At 32.1% G+C, this 13,906-nt stretch overlaps 1 non-coding gene across 1 annotated transcript; it reads right to left on the reverse strand.

Annotated features, from left to right (window-relative positions):
* Positions 1 to 2,374: 2,374 nt before the first annotated feature.
* Positions 2,375 to 2,481, reverse strand: LOC121221465 (small nucleolar RNA R71). Its single transcript, XR_005918857.1, has one exon. It is a non-coding gene; the product is annotated as a small nucleolar RNA R71 (small nucleolar RNA).
* Between the last annotated feature and the right edge of the window lie 11,425 nt (positions 2,482 to 13,906).

Below are 13,906 nucleotides of genomic sequence, written 5' to 3' on the forward strand. Positions count from 1 at the left end.
CGGAGATTCGCTCACACTATCAATTGGAACACTTGGTATATCTAGATACATTAATTTTTGGGTTATGGCATGTATAGTAAGCTTGGCCATTTTGTCATATATGTCTTATTTCTTATGGCCTAAAATGTTGGCCCTTATTTAATAAATGTTCTTTTCTATTAAGGCTATTTGGAGATGGCCAATATTGATTGTTGTTATACGCCTATGATGTGGTTATTCATGTATGTGGTAATTGCATAATTGAGATGTTGTGGAGGTGGTTTACAAATGATTTCATGAATGACAATGTGTATGGGAATGTGTATGCAAAATTGGATATTCGGATGTCCAATTATAGTATGATACATGTTGATTAAATGGATACCAAAGAGTTTGTGTTTTTGAGTGGGGAACTGGCTTGGAAAATAGCCAACTTCTAGACCACACGAGCGTGTGACCCCTGTTTTGACAAAAATTTTCTAAATTTTCCCAAAAGTTTCCAAAGTTCTCAATTTAGTCCCGAACCATCCTAAAGGATGTTTTGGGATTTATAATCCCATATAAGAGACAAAATGAATGTGTTAGAAAATTTTTAAATTTTATGATTCGGTTTTACATGTTCAAGAAATTTTAAGTCCAATAACGCCTCGTAACCTGTTCCGGCGTTGGATACGGGTAAGGGGTGTTACACACCGCACCTTTTAGTGTTAGTGACTACAATAACACTTCCATGCTAAAAACATTCAAACCCAAAGATTAAACTGTAGAAGCAAGATTGAATAAAATAACATTAAACCTAGAAATCATGTGTACTTCCATACTAACATGAAATCAAAAGTAATCACCGGCATTAGAAAAGAAAAATAAAAGAAACAAGTGGAGAATACTATTCCTAGACAACTTGACTTGAATCTATCTATTCCCTCTTGTGTTGCACTCAAGGCTCCTCATCAAGAGTTGGTCTGCATCCTTTTCACATCAATTCACCTGTCAGAGATTAAGCTGCCATAGTCGAAAGCTTCACGAGGTAAGTTGAAGAAGATGATCCAAAAAGCTCTCTCCTTTTTTTTCTCTTCTTCTGAATATTTATCTCTTTTTCCCTCAAATAGCCTAAGTGTCCTTTCATCAAAATCATGTTGCCTCTGTATGTACAAGTTAGTTGTACAAAACTGGACAGCTCAAGCATTTTTATTACTATCCAAGCAGCTGTCAGGTGGGTGACAATTTTGGGCACAATTTGAAATTACTCATGCAGCAACATCAGTACTAAAATATGACAAAACTAAGGATAAATAGGCTGAGATCCACTGAGTTATAAAATGTAATTTACTAAAATGAAAATGCTAAAATACGTGCTAAAGATAACTAAATGGGTACAAATTAACCAATAAGTAGGGAGAAAACATATGTTCTTTATAGTACTATCACCTGGGTATTGTTTTGCTTCTTGGTTGTAAATCGATTATTTTCCTATTTTTTTCTTTGTCGTGTTCTTTAGTTAATTGAATTAGCTAATTTTATTTTCAATCAATCACTCCAATTTATCCATTAAATAATAAAAAGACGGTAATTATTAGTACTTTTAGTCCTCGTGAGAACGATATCTTTGCTCATCTTAGCTATATTATCAATTGGTAGGTGCACTTGCCTTAGTCAGATTTTTAGTTGGTTTACAATTGCATCAAGTTTCTGGCGCCGTTGCTGGGAATAAAATATTAGGAAAACTTTATTTCATTAATTTAGTCTTTTTTATTTTTATTTTAATATTTTTTTAATTTAAATTTTACATTCTAATTTTACATTTTGTTTGCTCCTAGCAAGTTCTTTTGGTTTATGACTAAATGAAACCAATTGGATCCATTACTTTTTTTACAGTGAGATCGAAAAGACTACTCGCAAATGTTGTAGAGAAGTTAGAGAAGCAAACCAAAATCAACAGAATATAGTAGACGATCAAGAGGAAAATGATATTATTGTGGAGATGAGTGATAATCAAAATAATCAGCAGCTTCCTACAGCTCCTACTCCTCGTACTATGTATGATTATGCTAAGTCCAATTTGATTGGGGTTGAATCAAGTATTTTGAGACCAACTATTGCTGCAAGCAATTTCAAGCAGAAGCCGAGCACAATTCAAATGGTACAATAGCATGTTAAATTTGATGGTTTGCAAGATGAAGATCTGAATACTCTTTTGGCTAAATTTCTAGAGATTTGCTAGACATTTAAGATCAATGGTACTACTGATGACGCCATACGCTTACGGTTGTTCCCATTCTCTTTGAGGAGCAAGGCAAAACAGTGTTTAAATTTATTTCCACGAGGTTTTATCACGACTTTGACTCAACTGACTAAGAAATTTTTGTTAAAATATTTTCTATCGGCCAAAATAGCTAAGTTGAGGAATGACATCTCTTTTTTTGCTCAATTTCATATTGAGACTCTTTATGATACATGGGAGAGATTTAGAGATTTGTTGAGAAGGTGTCCTCATCATGGACTATGTTTGTGACTCAAGTTCAAACTTTTTACAATGGTTTGAACCTCTCGACTAGATAGATGATTGATCCAGCAGCTGGCGGAACATTGAATAACAAAACACCTTAGGCATTTCAAGAGTGTATTGAGGAGATGGCACTGAATAATTATCAGTGGCAAGTTATAAGAGTAAAACCTATCAAGGTAGCCAAATTTTTTGATATTGATGCAATTTCCATGTTGGCAAATCAAGTTGAAGCTCTTAGTAAGAAAATTGATGGTTTAAATTTTTCTAAGCAGATGAATCCAGTGATGCAATGTGATGCAAATGGAGTAGGGATGATTAATTTAGAATATTCAACCTTCAAGTCTAACATGGAGCATCCAAATTTCTCTTGGGGTGGTCAAGGAAATCAAAATTCACAACCCCCTATGGGTTTTTAGCAACCTTATCAATAAGAAAAGAAACAGAGCCTTGAAGAGATGTTAGCTAAATTTATTTCGGTGTCAGAAACTCAATTTCAAAACACTGAGACAACTATGAAAAATCAGCAAGCATCAATTTATGGACTCAAAAATTAGATTAGACAACTTGCTAAATTGGTTTCAGAGAGACAACAAGGTAGTTTTCCTAGTAACGCTGAACCCAACCCAAAAGAGCATGTGAAAGGCAGTTAGATTGAGGAATGGAAAAGTGTTGTCTGAACTTGAGAAGAAGCTGAAACAAGAAACCGATGATAAAGATGATGGGTTGAAAAAAACTAAAAAAATTCAAACACCGATGCTTAAATAATACAAACCATCGATCCCATATCCAACAAAGTTGAAGAAAGACCGCATGGATGAACAATTTGGTAAGTTTTTTGAACTTTTTAAACAATTACATATTAACTTACCTTTTGTTGAAGCTTTTTCAAAGATTCCTACATATGCAAAATTTTTAAAAGATATATTAACAAATAAAAAGACGTTAGAAGAGCTATCCACTGTGGAACTCAATAAGGAGTGTTCAGTCATTCTCCAAAATAAACTGCCCACTGAGTTGAAAGATCCAAGAAGTTTTAATATCCCTTGTTTTATTGGTAGTTTAAAAATTGGAAAAGAATTGGTTAATTTAGGTGCTAGTATAAATTTAATGCGTTATAAAATTTTTCAAGTAACTTGGTCTTAGGGAACCAAAACCCACTAGGATGAATATTCAATTAGCTGACAAATCTGTTAAATATCCTAGGGGCATTATTGAAAATGTACTTGTGAAAGTAGATAAATTTATATTCCTTATTGACTTTATTATACATTATATGTATGAAGATATTGAGATGCCTTTCATTTTCGGCCAACCCTTTTTAGCTACTATTAGAGCTATTATTGATGTGGGTAATGGTAAACTTGTGCTTAGGGTAGGTGATGATTAGATTGTTTTTCAAGTATATGATGCCATCCTATTTTCTAGTGAGAAAGATGATTCATGTTATTTTATTGCGTCTATTGATCATGTTATTCAAGATTCATTATAGGAAATTGTTCATAAGGACACATTGGAAATGTGTATTGTTCAAGGTGAAGAGGTTGATGGAGATAATTATGTGATAAGTGAAATAAAAACTGATTTGGATGCTAATGAATGTCCATTAAAACAAAAATATTTTGAAGCTATTGAGGTAGATAAAGAATTGAAGTTGAAACCCTCTATTGAAAAACCTCCGAAATTGGAGTTAAAGCAATTACCAAATCATTTAAAGTATGTAATCATTGGAAATAATTCCACATTTCCAGTGATTATTGCTTTAGAATTAAAGCCGAATGAATAGGATGAGTTATTGCAAGTGTTGAAGGAATACAAAAAAGCTATAACCTGGAAAATTTCTGATATTAGAGGGATTAGTCCTTTTTGCACCCATAAGATTTTAATAGAAGATGGGTATAAGCCATGTGTGCAAGCTTAAAGGAGGTTAAGTCCCAACATGAAGGAAGTTATCAAGGCTAAGGTAAATAAACTTCTAAATGTTGGAGTTATTTATCCTATATCTGATAGTACTTAGGTGAGTCTTGTGTAGGTTATTCCTAAGAAGGGAGGCATGACTGTTGTGGCTAATGAGAAAAATGAGTTGATTTCAGTAAGAACAGTCATGAGATAGAGAGTTTGTATTGTCTACAGGAAGTTAAACGATGCTACAAGGAAAGACCATTTTCCTCTACCTTTTGTGGACCAAATGTTGGAGGGATTATCTAGTCACATGTATCATTACTTCCTAGATGGATTTTCTAGCTACTTTCAAATCCCGGTAGCTCTTGAGGATCAAGAAAAGACAAAATTTACATGTCCTTATGGTACGTTTGCTTATTGAAGAATGTCTTTTGGATTATGTAATGCCCCTGCCACTTTTTAGCGTTGCATGTTAGCCATGTTTGATGAACTCATGGAAGACATTATGGAGGTATTTATGGACGACTTTTAGGAATTCGGCTATTTTGGCTGAATTAAGTGACCAAAATACCCCCAACTTAAAAATATTCTATTTCACTTACTTCTTGTTCATTTTTGAACAACAAGTTAATCAATGTTCTAATTACCATTTAAGGACCTTAAATTTAAAATTTCATAACAATTGGACACTTCTAACATGTAGAACTCAACTTTTTCAATTTTTACAATTTAGTCCTTTTGGCTAAATTGAGTGCCCAAACGTCGAAATTTTTGAACGAAATTTTCACGAAATCATTTCGTGAAATTGTAGACCATAAAAATATAATAAAAAATAATTTTTTTCTCGTCGGATTTGTGGTCCCGAAACCACTATTCTGATTAAGCCTAAAATCGGGCTGTTACAACTCTTCCCCCTTTAGGGATTTTCGTCCCCGAAAATCTTACCAGATAGTAGATTAATGGTTTGCTTTCACACAGTACATTTCAATTTCACATATGATCTTGGATTTTCATAACTTTTACAGATAATCACATAGATTCATAAGAAAATCAGGATAGCGAAATTTCAGCATCTGAAGCTACACAAAGTATCGAAAAATTACAATCTATATAGAATGATATCCATTCTGATGATAAAAAAAATGTCGAGAAAGACCAATGTCACTCATAATTAATGGAATCCAAAGTAACAGAAGCAATATAATCTTCACGTATATTGAATAGAACAATAACCACTAGAAACAAAATATTAGCCTCACTCAGACTTTACCGTCGATTTTTATATTCACACAAGGGAATAAATACCAGAAAAGACATGGCAATGTCGAACATAACCCAAACAAACCAATAATTCTTTCCTCTATTAATTTTTTTAGCTAATGTTCTCATGCAATAAGAATTCTTTTTTAAACTAAACAGTCACATATACTTCTAAGGATAATTGTACACATAGAATGTCTAAAAGGAATCATAGTAATTACCCCATTATAGCTACTGTACTCAGCTATTAATACAATACAAACATTACTCAATTGTCTAATTCTGTCATCAAAATTTTCACATTATCTCTTTACTAACAGAAATCGATACGGACAAACTTCCGGTTAATTCTTTCTTTAAATAACATACCTGAATAAATCATTTAATCGGATTTAACTTCTTTTGTGACAGTAACTTTACATAATCTGAGTAGTTTTTAGAACTATCCAATATCTCTCGCTCTTTTTATATTGTCTTCATTTGTTAATTCATTCACTTTTCCAACTACATTATTAATGTTTCGTACACAAACTTCTGTAACATTGCACTCATAAGCTTATTCAACCAAAATCTTACAAATTTCATTGTAACATTTTACTGATATGGGGGTGAGTGTAGTAAAGCCTCGAATTTATCCTACACATAAATGCACATAACACATACTATCACAAATAGCCAATTCATTACTAATTTCAAATTCTTAAAGAATTTAATAAACATTTTCTTTTAATCACTTTTGTTCTCAACACATAATTCATATGCCAACTCAAATCACTAATTCACAATCGAAATTTCTATATAGCATCATAATCCAAATATCATAACTCATGTGCTCATATAATTATAACATTTATCAATAACAAAATTTTATACGCTTTGATCCATACCTTTATGAGTTTCAACTCATAATCAATACATTTTCACTCAAACATTTAAGTGTTTACTTCTATACTGTCAAAATTAATTTAGTTGAAAAACATACATGTCTCATCAAGATAATTTTCGTCATAAAACAATACTGATGAGGGGGTGATGGTGAGGTCATAAAGCTATTAACTTGCTCTTATAGATACATATATATAACTTTGCATTCATCATCAATGTAACACCACCATAACCACGTAGTTCATTCCAAGCAAATTAATACATCTATTATTATGAATATTTTCTGTCACCCATAATTTCACACAATGAATTTACTTACTCGAGCTCAATATTAATATCTAATTAAATTCCAACACTTAGCTTCTATTTTACTTACCGACATTTATTCAATTAGAGAACGTATTACAGAATGAGTACTTCGTTTTCCCTATGCCATAGTCCAACTATGGTCTTACACATATTTACATATTGATGCCATAGCCCAACTATGGTCTTACATAGTAGCACATATCACACCAATGCCATATCCCAGATATGGTCTTATACGGAAATCAAATATCACATGTTGTCATGGTCCAACCATGGTCTTTTTCGTCAATTCATCACATATCACTGAACGAAAGTACTCATTCTTATGTTCTACTCAATTTAATCTTCCAGTTCAATTTTCACACTACTATAATATTCATGATTTAATAGTAAAGACATAAAACAAAATACCTTGTTATCTCTAACTTAACAATTAAAACATAAGATTCTACCATATGCATGTACTGATTTCACTTATTCAAGCAAATATACATAAACACACATTCCATCTATTTAAGTAAATTCACTTACCATATTCACCTAATCAAATATGTTGAGCACATAGCATCATATAATCACCAACATTTTGGATGAGCTTATCACAATATAATTTTTTTTCAACTTATGATCATCTCTTTTCATACATGAACACATACATATCACGAATTTTTATTCTTACCTTTCCAAATTCCAACATAACGTGAACATATTTCATTTATCTCAATATCATTTTCAGCATTATCAAAAATAGCTCAGTTAAAAATCATCTCTGTCTTAACAAAACAATTTCATTAGAGCCCGGAGATATCACATCATCACGAGTAATAACATAGCATGTATAGCTAAACTCACATATACTACGTTTGGTCAAGAACCGACTAAACTGTAGCTTTGATACCACTAAATGTAACACCCCAAACCCAACCTAAACATTAGGGCCGAATCTGGTGATGTAACATTGTAACACCCCTTACCTGTATTCAACGCTGGAATAGGGTACGAAGTATTACCAGAATAAATACACTTATAAACATATTAAACCGAGTTATAAAATTTCATCCAAATTTAAAACTTTCAAATTATTATCTTCGAGTCGCTAATTAGGATTTACGAGGCCCAATACATTCCCATTCATATGCTCAATATCCGTTAAGTCAATCCAATATTGAAGAATCCACTTTATGTCAGAATCAATATTAATAACAATCATAAGTCTTTTCATGTTAATTTCATATATCACTTACCGAACTTCAAATGTCAATTTACAAATATGTAATTCACTAACACATTTTGATATACACAATGTTTAATTGATGAAATTACCTAATCAATTTCTCGAACCAAGTTATCACACAACAATAATACATCACCTGTGCTTCATGAATTCAATGTTCAAATCTTATCAGCATCAAATCCATGTCATTCTAATACTTAAAGTTTATTCAAGCATATATTATTATTACGTTTCATATACCAAGCAAATGTCAAAATTTACGAATACGTAATCAATTCATTTGTCATTTATTTGACTAGCAAATTAACCTCAAAATTCATAACATTCCATTACTTAAGATATGCCATAAAACACTTCTTTAAAATAAACTAGCACCATGGCCGAATTTTCATTATGCTATTTATTCCCCTTTTTTTTCCGAATCACATAACAAAATATTACAAATATGTATATAGTTGAATACTATAATTATGCATCATCTTATCAACATAAGTTAATTCATGAACCACTCATGACATCACTTCATGCCAAATATACCACACACATATGCTATGAAACTTTATTCTCTCTCATGAGTTTACCATGAACAGTAATGTACCAATATAAGCATCACTCCTATTTCAACGTTTATTGATTATAATCAGACATATAACCAATTATACACAATTCATTCATATACTTTATTGTCCTCCTCCTCCTCTCCATTCCACATCTTTTATGTATATAACATGCTTAAATAGCATTATACGTAATTTTATTATTCACTTATATTTAAATTCAAAGCTGTCTATTTGAGTCAGAGTCACTAAATTATTTTTATTCGGAGCTACAGAGCTCCAAATTAAGATCTATTAATTTTTCCTGAAACTAGACTCAAAAGAAAACCTTTAACCCACTAGCATAACTGCGGTTAGTGATTTAATCACAACGGGTAGACCAAGAGCAGTGCTTTATTAATAGTCGTAGGGGTCTGGGTTTAAGGATCTCAGCTAAATGAGTTAAGGACCAAGGTCTATAGACTGGCGCCTTCTATTTGCAGTAGCCGTCCATACTATATGGGCTTGGAGAAATAAGGCGGAACATGAGCCCATATCTTCTTACCATAAAATTTTAAGAATTTTTGGCTTGGTCAATTAGTACAGTTTTTTCTTTAAAGTCACCTATGTTTCACTGCTCAGCATCTCTAACCTCTCTTCAGTAAAAATGAATTATCTCATTGTACAAGTTTTGGATGGTTCTTTTGTTTATTTATCTTAAAAATAGACTCATTGAGGAATTTAAACATGTACATTACAAACCACAATTATTTTTTTACAATTTATAGTGATTTTCCAAATTTGGAATAGAGTATTTCGAAATCATTCTGACACTGTCTTACTAAAATTTAAATATCTCAAAATATATAACTCTTTTACTTGTTCTATTTCTTTTATGTAAAAATAGACTCATTAAGATTTCATTTCATACTTATTCAACATTTAATTCAATTTCCACTATTTTTGGTGATTTTCCAAAGTGATACCATTGCATGCTGTCCATACAATTTTTATTGCTAATTTTATTCAATCATATTTTCTTTGCATTAATTCTCACTTACACTCACATAACACTAAAGTATATTCATAATTAGCCATGCCAATAGCTATTCATCATCAATTATTTACAAATCTTCGTTGTAACACTTGTTCCATATCAACTTCACTCAAGTTTGACCGCATATCGCGCACATTGCCCACCACATATTCACATTCATTTGCACTTAATCAATTTCCGGTTGAACACTTAGGAATATTATTGGATACGTCAGAAATTTGCACATAAGTGCCACACTTGTAGCAAAAGCTAATTCACATCATTTTTCACATAAAAGCTCGTTCTCGAGCTATTCACTTTCACGAGTCTGCTCACATAAGTTGTCAGTCTTTTGTTACTACTCAGTGCTGCTCACACAAGCTGTCAAGTATCCGCAACATATGCCGGTATACCCAACCACTAGTAGAACTTAAGACCAGCACCCGAGTTCACATTAATCACAGTTTCGCATCACGGGCCTGCTCACACAAGCTATTGGTCATTCATTACTACTCAGTGCTGCTCACACAAGCTGTCAGGTATCCGCAACATATACCGGTATACCCAGCCACTGGTAGAACTTATGACCAGCGCCCGGATCCAATTTATTCACAATTTCACATAGATCTCTAATGACATGCCACTTGTATCCCATTCTATTCCTAAGGTTCAACCGAGAAAATTTCTCACACTTCATTATTTTGTAAATTTTATTCGATACTCAATCACATATATCATAAAATATATCTTTCATCCACATATCATAAAATAATTAGAACATAAAATCATAAATAAAAATTGATGCATTATTTACATAGAAACTTACTTTGGTGCAACAATATAGAAATTTAGAAATTTAGTATTCTACATTCAATCTTTTCTTTTCTCTGATCAAGGTCGATTCCACTTCTTTCTTGATCTATAATAACATATTTAGCTTATATAACATTCACATTATTCAATCCAGTCCAAACATCACATTTTGGAAAATTATATTTTTACCCCTAAAGTTTCACAAAATTATGATTTTGCCCCTAGGCTCAAAAATTAAACTTTATTCATTTTTCTTATATTTTATGACATGCTGAACATTTTTCCTTACTATGGAAACATCAAATTCTTGCTCTAACGTGCACTTATGAACAATAATAATTTTTACCGATTATATCGTTTCACTCGTTTTCACTAAAAATCGCTTAGCAAAAATCGTTTAACATAACTCTAAGCTTAATATTCTATCATGAAACATCAAAATACACACTTTTCATCTATGGGTAATTTTTCAAACATAAATCCTAGCTCGAATTAATGGTAAAATTAGCTTAAGCGAGTTACCGAGATTCTAAAAATGTAAAGAACAAGAAAAACGGGGATAGAACGGAATTACTATGAAGCTTGGAAGATGAAAAAAACCCTAGCCATGGCTTCCCTTGCTACATTCGGCCATTCCATGCGGAAGATGGACAAATTTTTGGCTATTTTGCCCTTTCTAATTCTTTAATTAATTAAATGACCAAAATACCCCTAACTTAAAAATATCCTATTTCACTTATATCTTGCCCATTTTTGTCCAAAAAGTTAATCAATGGCCTAATTACCATTTGAGAACCTTCAATTTAAATTTTCATAACAATTGGATACTTCTAACATGTAGAACTCAACTTTTTCACTTTTTACAATTTAGTCCTTTTGGCTAAATTGAGTGCCCAAACGTCGAAATTTTTGAATGAAATTTTACAAAATAATAAATTTTGTGAAAATTTAGACCATAAAAATATAATAAAAATAAAATTTTCCTCATCGAATTTGTGGTCCCGAAACCACTGCTCCGATTAAGCCTAAAATCGGGCTGTTACAAAAGATGTTCACGGATGGGCCATACCAATTTTAGGTTAATTTCCACCTTGATGACTCCAGGGTTTTCAAGCCTAAGATTTCTTTCACATTCTTCCTTTCCCAAATAATTGATCCGTTGAGTAACCTTACAAAATAGTTAATGGATTATACCTCTACTCGTTGATCCCCCATAGAAGGATTAGTTCCTCATAGATTTCATTGACAGTGTAAAATTGATATAAAGAGAAAACATGTTAATTAAATTGACAAGATAGAGTGAATGAAAGAGCCTGGTTGTATTGAAATATGATTGTGAGTCCACAAGGTTTGGATGCTTCCACAATTCAGATCTCTCGAGATCAACAAAAATAATTTAAATAAATCTAAAACCTAATAACAAAAGAAAAACCAAACTAAATTTAACAAAGAGAATTTATGTTAAAGGAATGGTGTCTATAACATGTGTCAAAAGACCTTATTATAGCCTTCAGGTAGTGGTCATCCTTAACCCTAGGTTAGCTAACGGTCTTGAGCTTTAAGTTCGATTGTGTGGAAAAAATGTCTCTACTTCGTATTTAATTTTCTTCCCAGAGTTAATGTCGTGACACACCAGGATCTATGTCGCGACATAGAAGTCAGTATACTCTTGATTGGGATGGCTTCAGGGGTATGTCGCAACACCCTCAGTCAGTGTCATGACATCAAAAGCAGTTTCATACTTTCTCCATTCTACTTTTTATGTTGCGACATCAGATCTCCCGTGTTACGACATAACGTCTAGTATTGGTCTAAAATGCCTTTTAATGGTCTCCTACACACTCACAAAGTACATTAGCTCTTCCTTAGGCCTCATCGGCCCTTAAGGTCAATAAAAGACTCAATTTGCATATTTTATTGAATGTAAGTAAATCTAAAGAAACTGAACTAAAATATACAAAAATGCTTGTATTCAGACTCCTTAACTGCGAAAACTAGTTTAATCTGCTACACCGAATTACGACAGATCAGGATTAATACATCTAGATCCATGAATAGCTAATTTTCTTAGGGAGATTAATGAACGGATGTGTGGCTAATTAACGGATGAATTAGGGTTTAAATCCGAGTTAGTTGGTTTAAATTATGAGTGATTAAACCTTAGGAAGTAATTTAGGATAAATGAGATCAAGAGATAAGTTTATCGAGTAAATCATAATTTATCCCGGTCAAGAAAGTGAGGCCGAGAGGTAAGTGTGTATTGGTTGATTAGTTAATTAGTTAGAGGCCGATAGGTAATTACTAGTTAATTAATAGCTAACTCGACAAAATCTAAGTTCTGAAGTTAATTAGGAACACTGAAGTGAGTTAATATCTTGCCTATTTTAATAGAGCCAATTTCGATTATTAATTGGTCAATTTTATTTTAGATAATTTTAGGTTAATTTAATTAGTCCATTTTAATTTGTTTTTTTGTAATATAATTTTAAATTAGTGCTATTTAGCCTTGTTAGTGTAGAAAGTTAATTTAAGTTCAATTCAACCTCTCTTGGGTACGATCCTCAAAATGTTTCCCGTAGTGTTTCATTGTAACATTCTTTAATATATTATAATTTTACCTGTAAACTTGCAGACACTGCTTCTTAATCCTATATTTATTTGTTGCAGTATTTCCAATCCAGATGTTTGAACGTCTGGCGGAGGTCAATCACCCCAAATTTCCTGACAACAATGGTTCTCTCAATTCAATCAATTGTCACCCTGGGTTTCTCAACAATAATAACTCAATGCATAATGCCTACCACCCCAGAATGCTAGGCAATGATGGTTTTACTCAATACTCTAAACGTACGTGTAACAACCCGTTTTTAGTGAAATCAAAATAGTAGTTTCGAGACCACAAATTTAAAGTCAAAAAAATTATTTTAATATTATTTTAATATCTACAACATGATAATATGATAGTATAAAAATTTCATTAAGAAATTTTACCGTTTGTATGCTTAATTTGTGAAAAAGGACTAAATTGCGTAAAGTGCAAAAGTTGTGTTCTATTAGCTAAAATTGTTAAATAGCTATATAACTTTAAAGTGTAGGTCCCTATATGGTAATTAGGCCATCAAATGAGTCCGTGGATGTGCATGGGTTGGAAATTTTGTTATTTTTAAAGTTTGGTAAGGTTAAAATGGTAATTAGGTAATAAATGAATAAAATTAAATAACACAAAATGGTCATCTTCTTGCTTCATTTCTCAACCGAAATTTACAGCATAGGAGAGCCTTGGAATATTTTGAAAATTTTCAAATGAAGTCCCTTGCATGTAAGTGATTTCTTGTCGCGTTTTTGTTGATTTTTATGTTTTTCGAGATCATTGTAGCTTAACCTAGCTAACTAGGGGATTAATTTGCAAAACTATTGAATAGTTTGAGATTTTTTATTGATGACTATAT

This window comes from Gossypium hirsutum, chromosome D09 (assembly GCF_007990345.1).
Source record: "Gossypium hirsutum isolate 1008001.06 chromosome D09, Gossypium_hirsutum_v2.1, whole genome shotgun sequence".
In the NCBI taxonomy this organism is placed as follows: domain Eukaryota; kingdom Viridiplantae; phylum Streptophyta; class Magnoliopsida; order Malvales; family Malvaceae; genus Gossypium; species Gossypium hirsutum.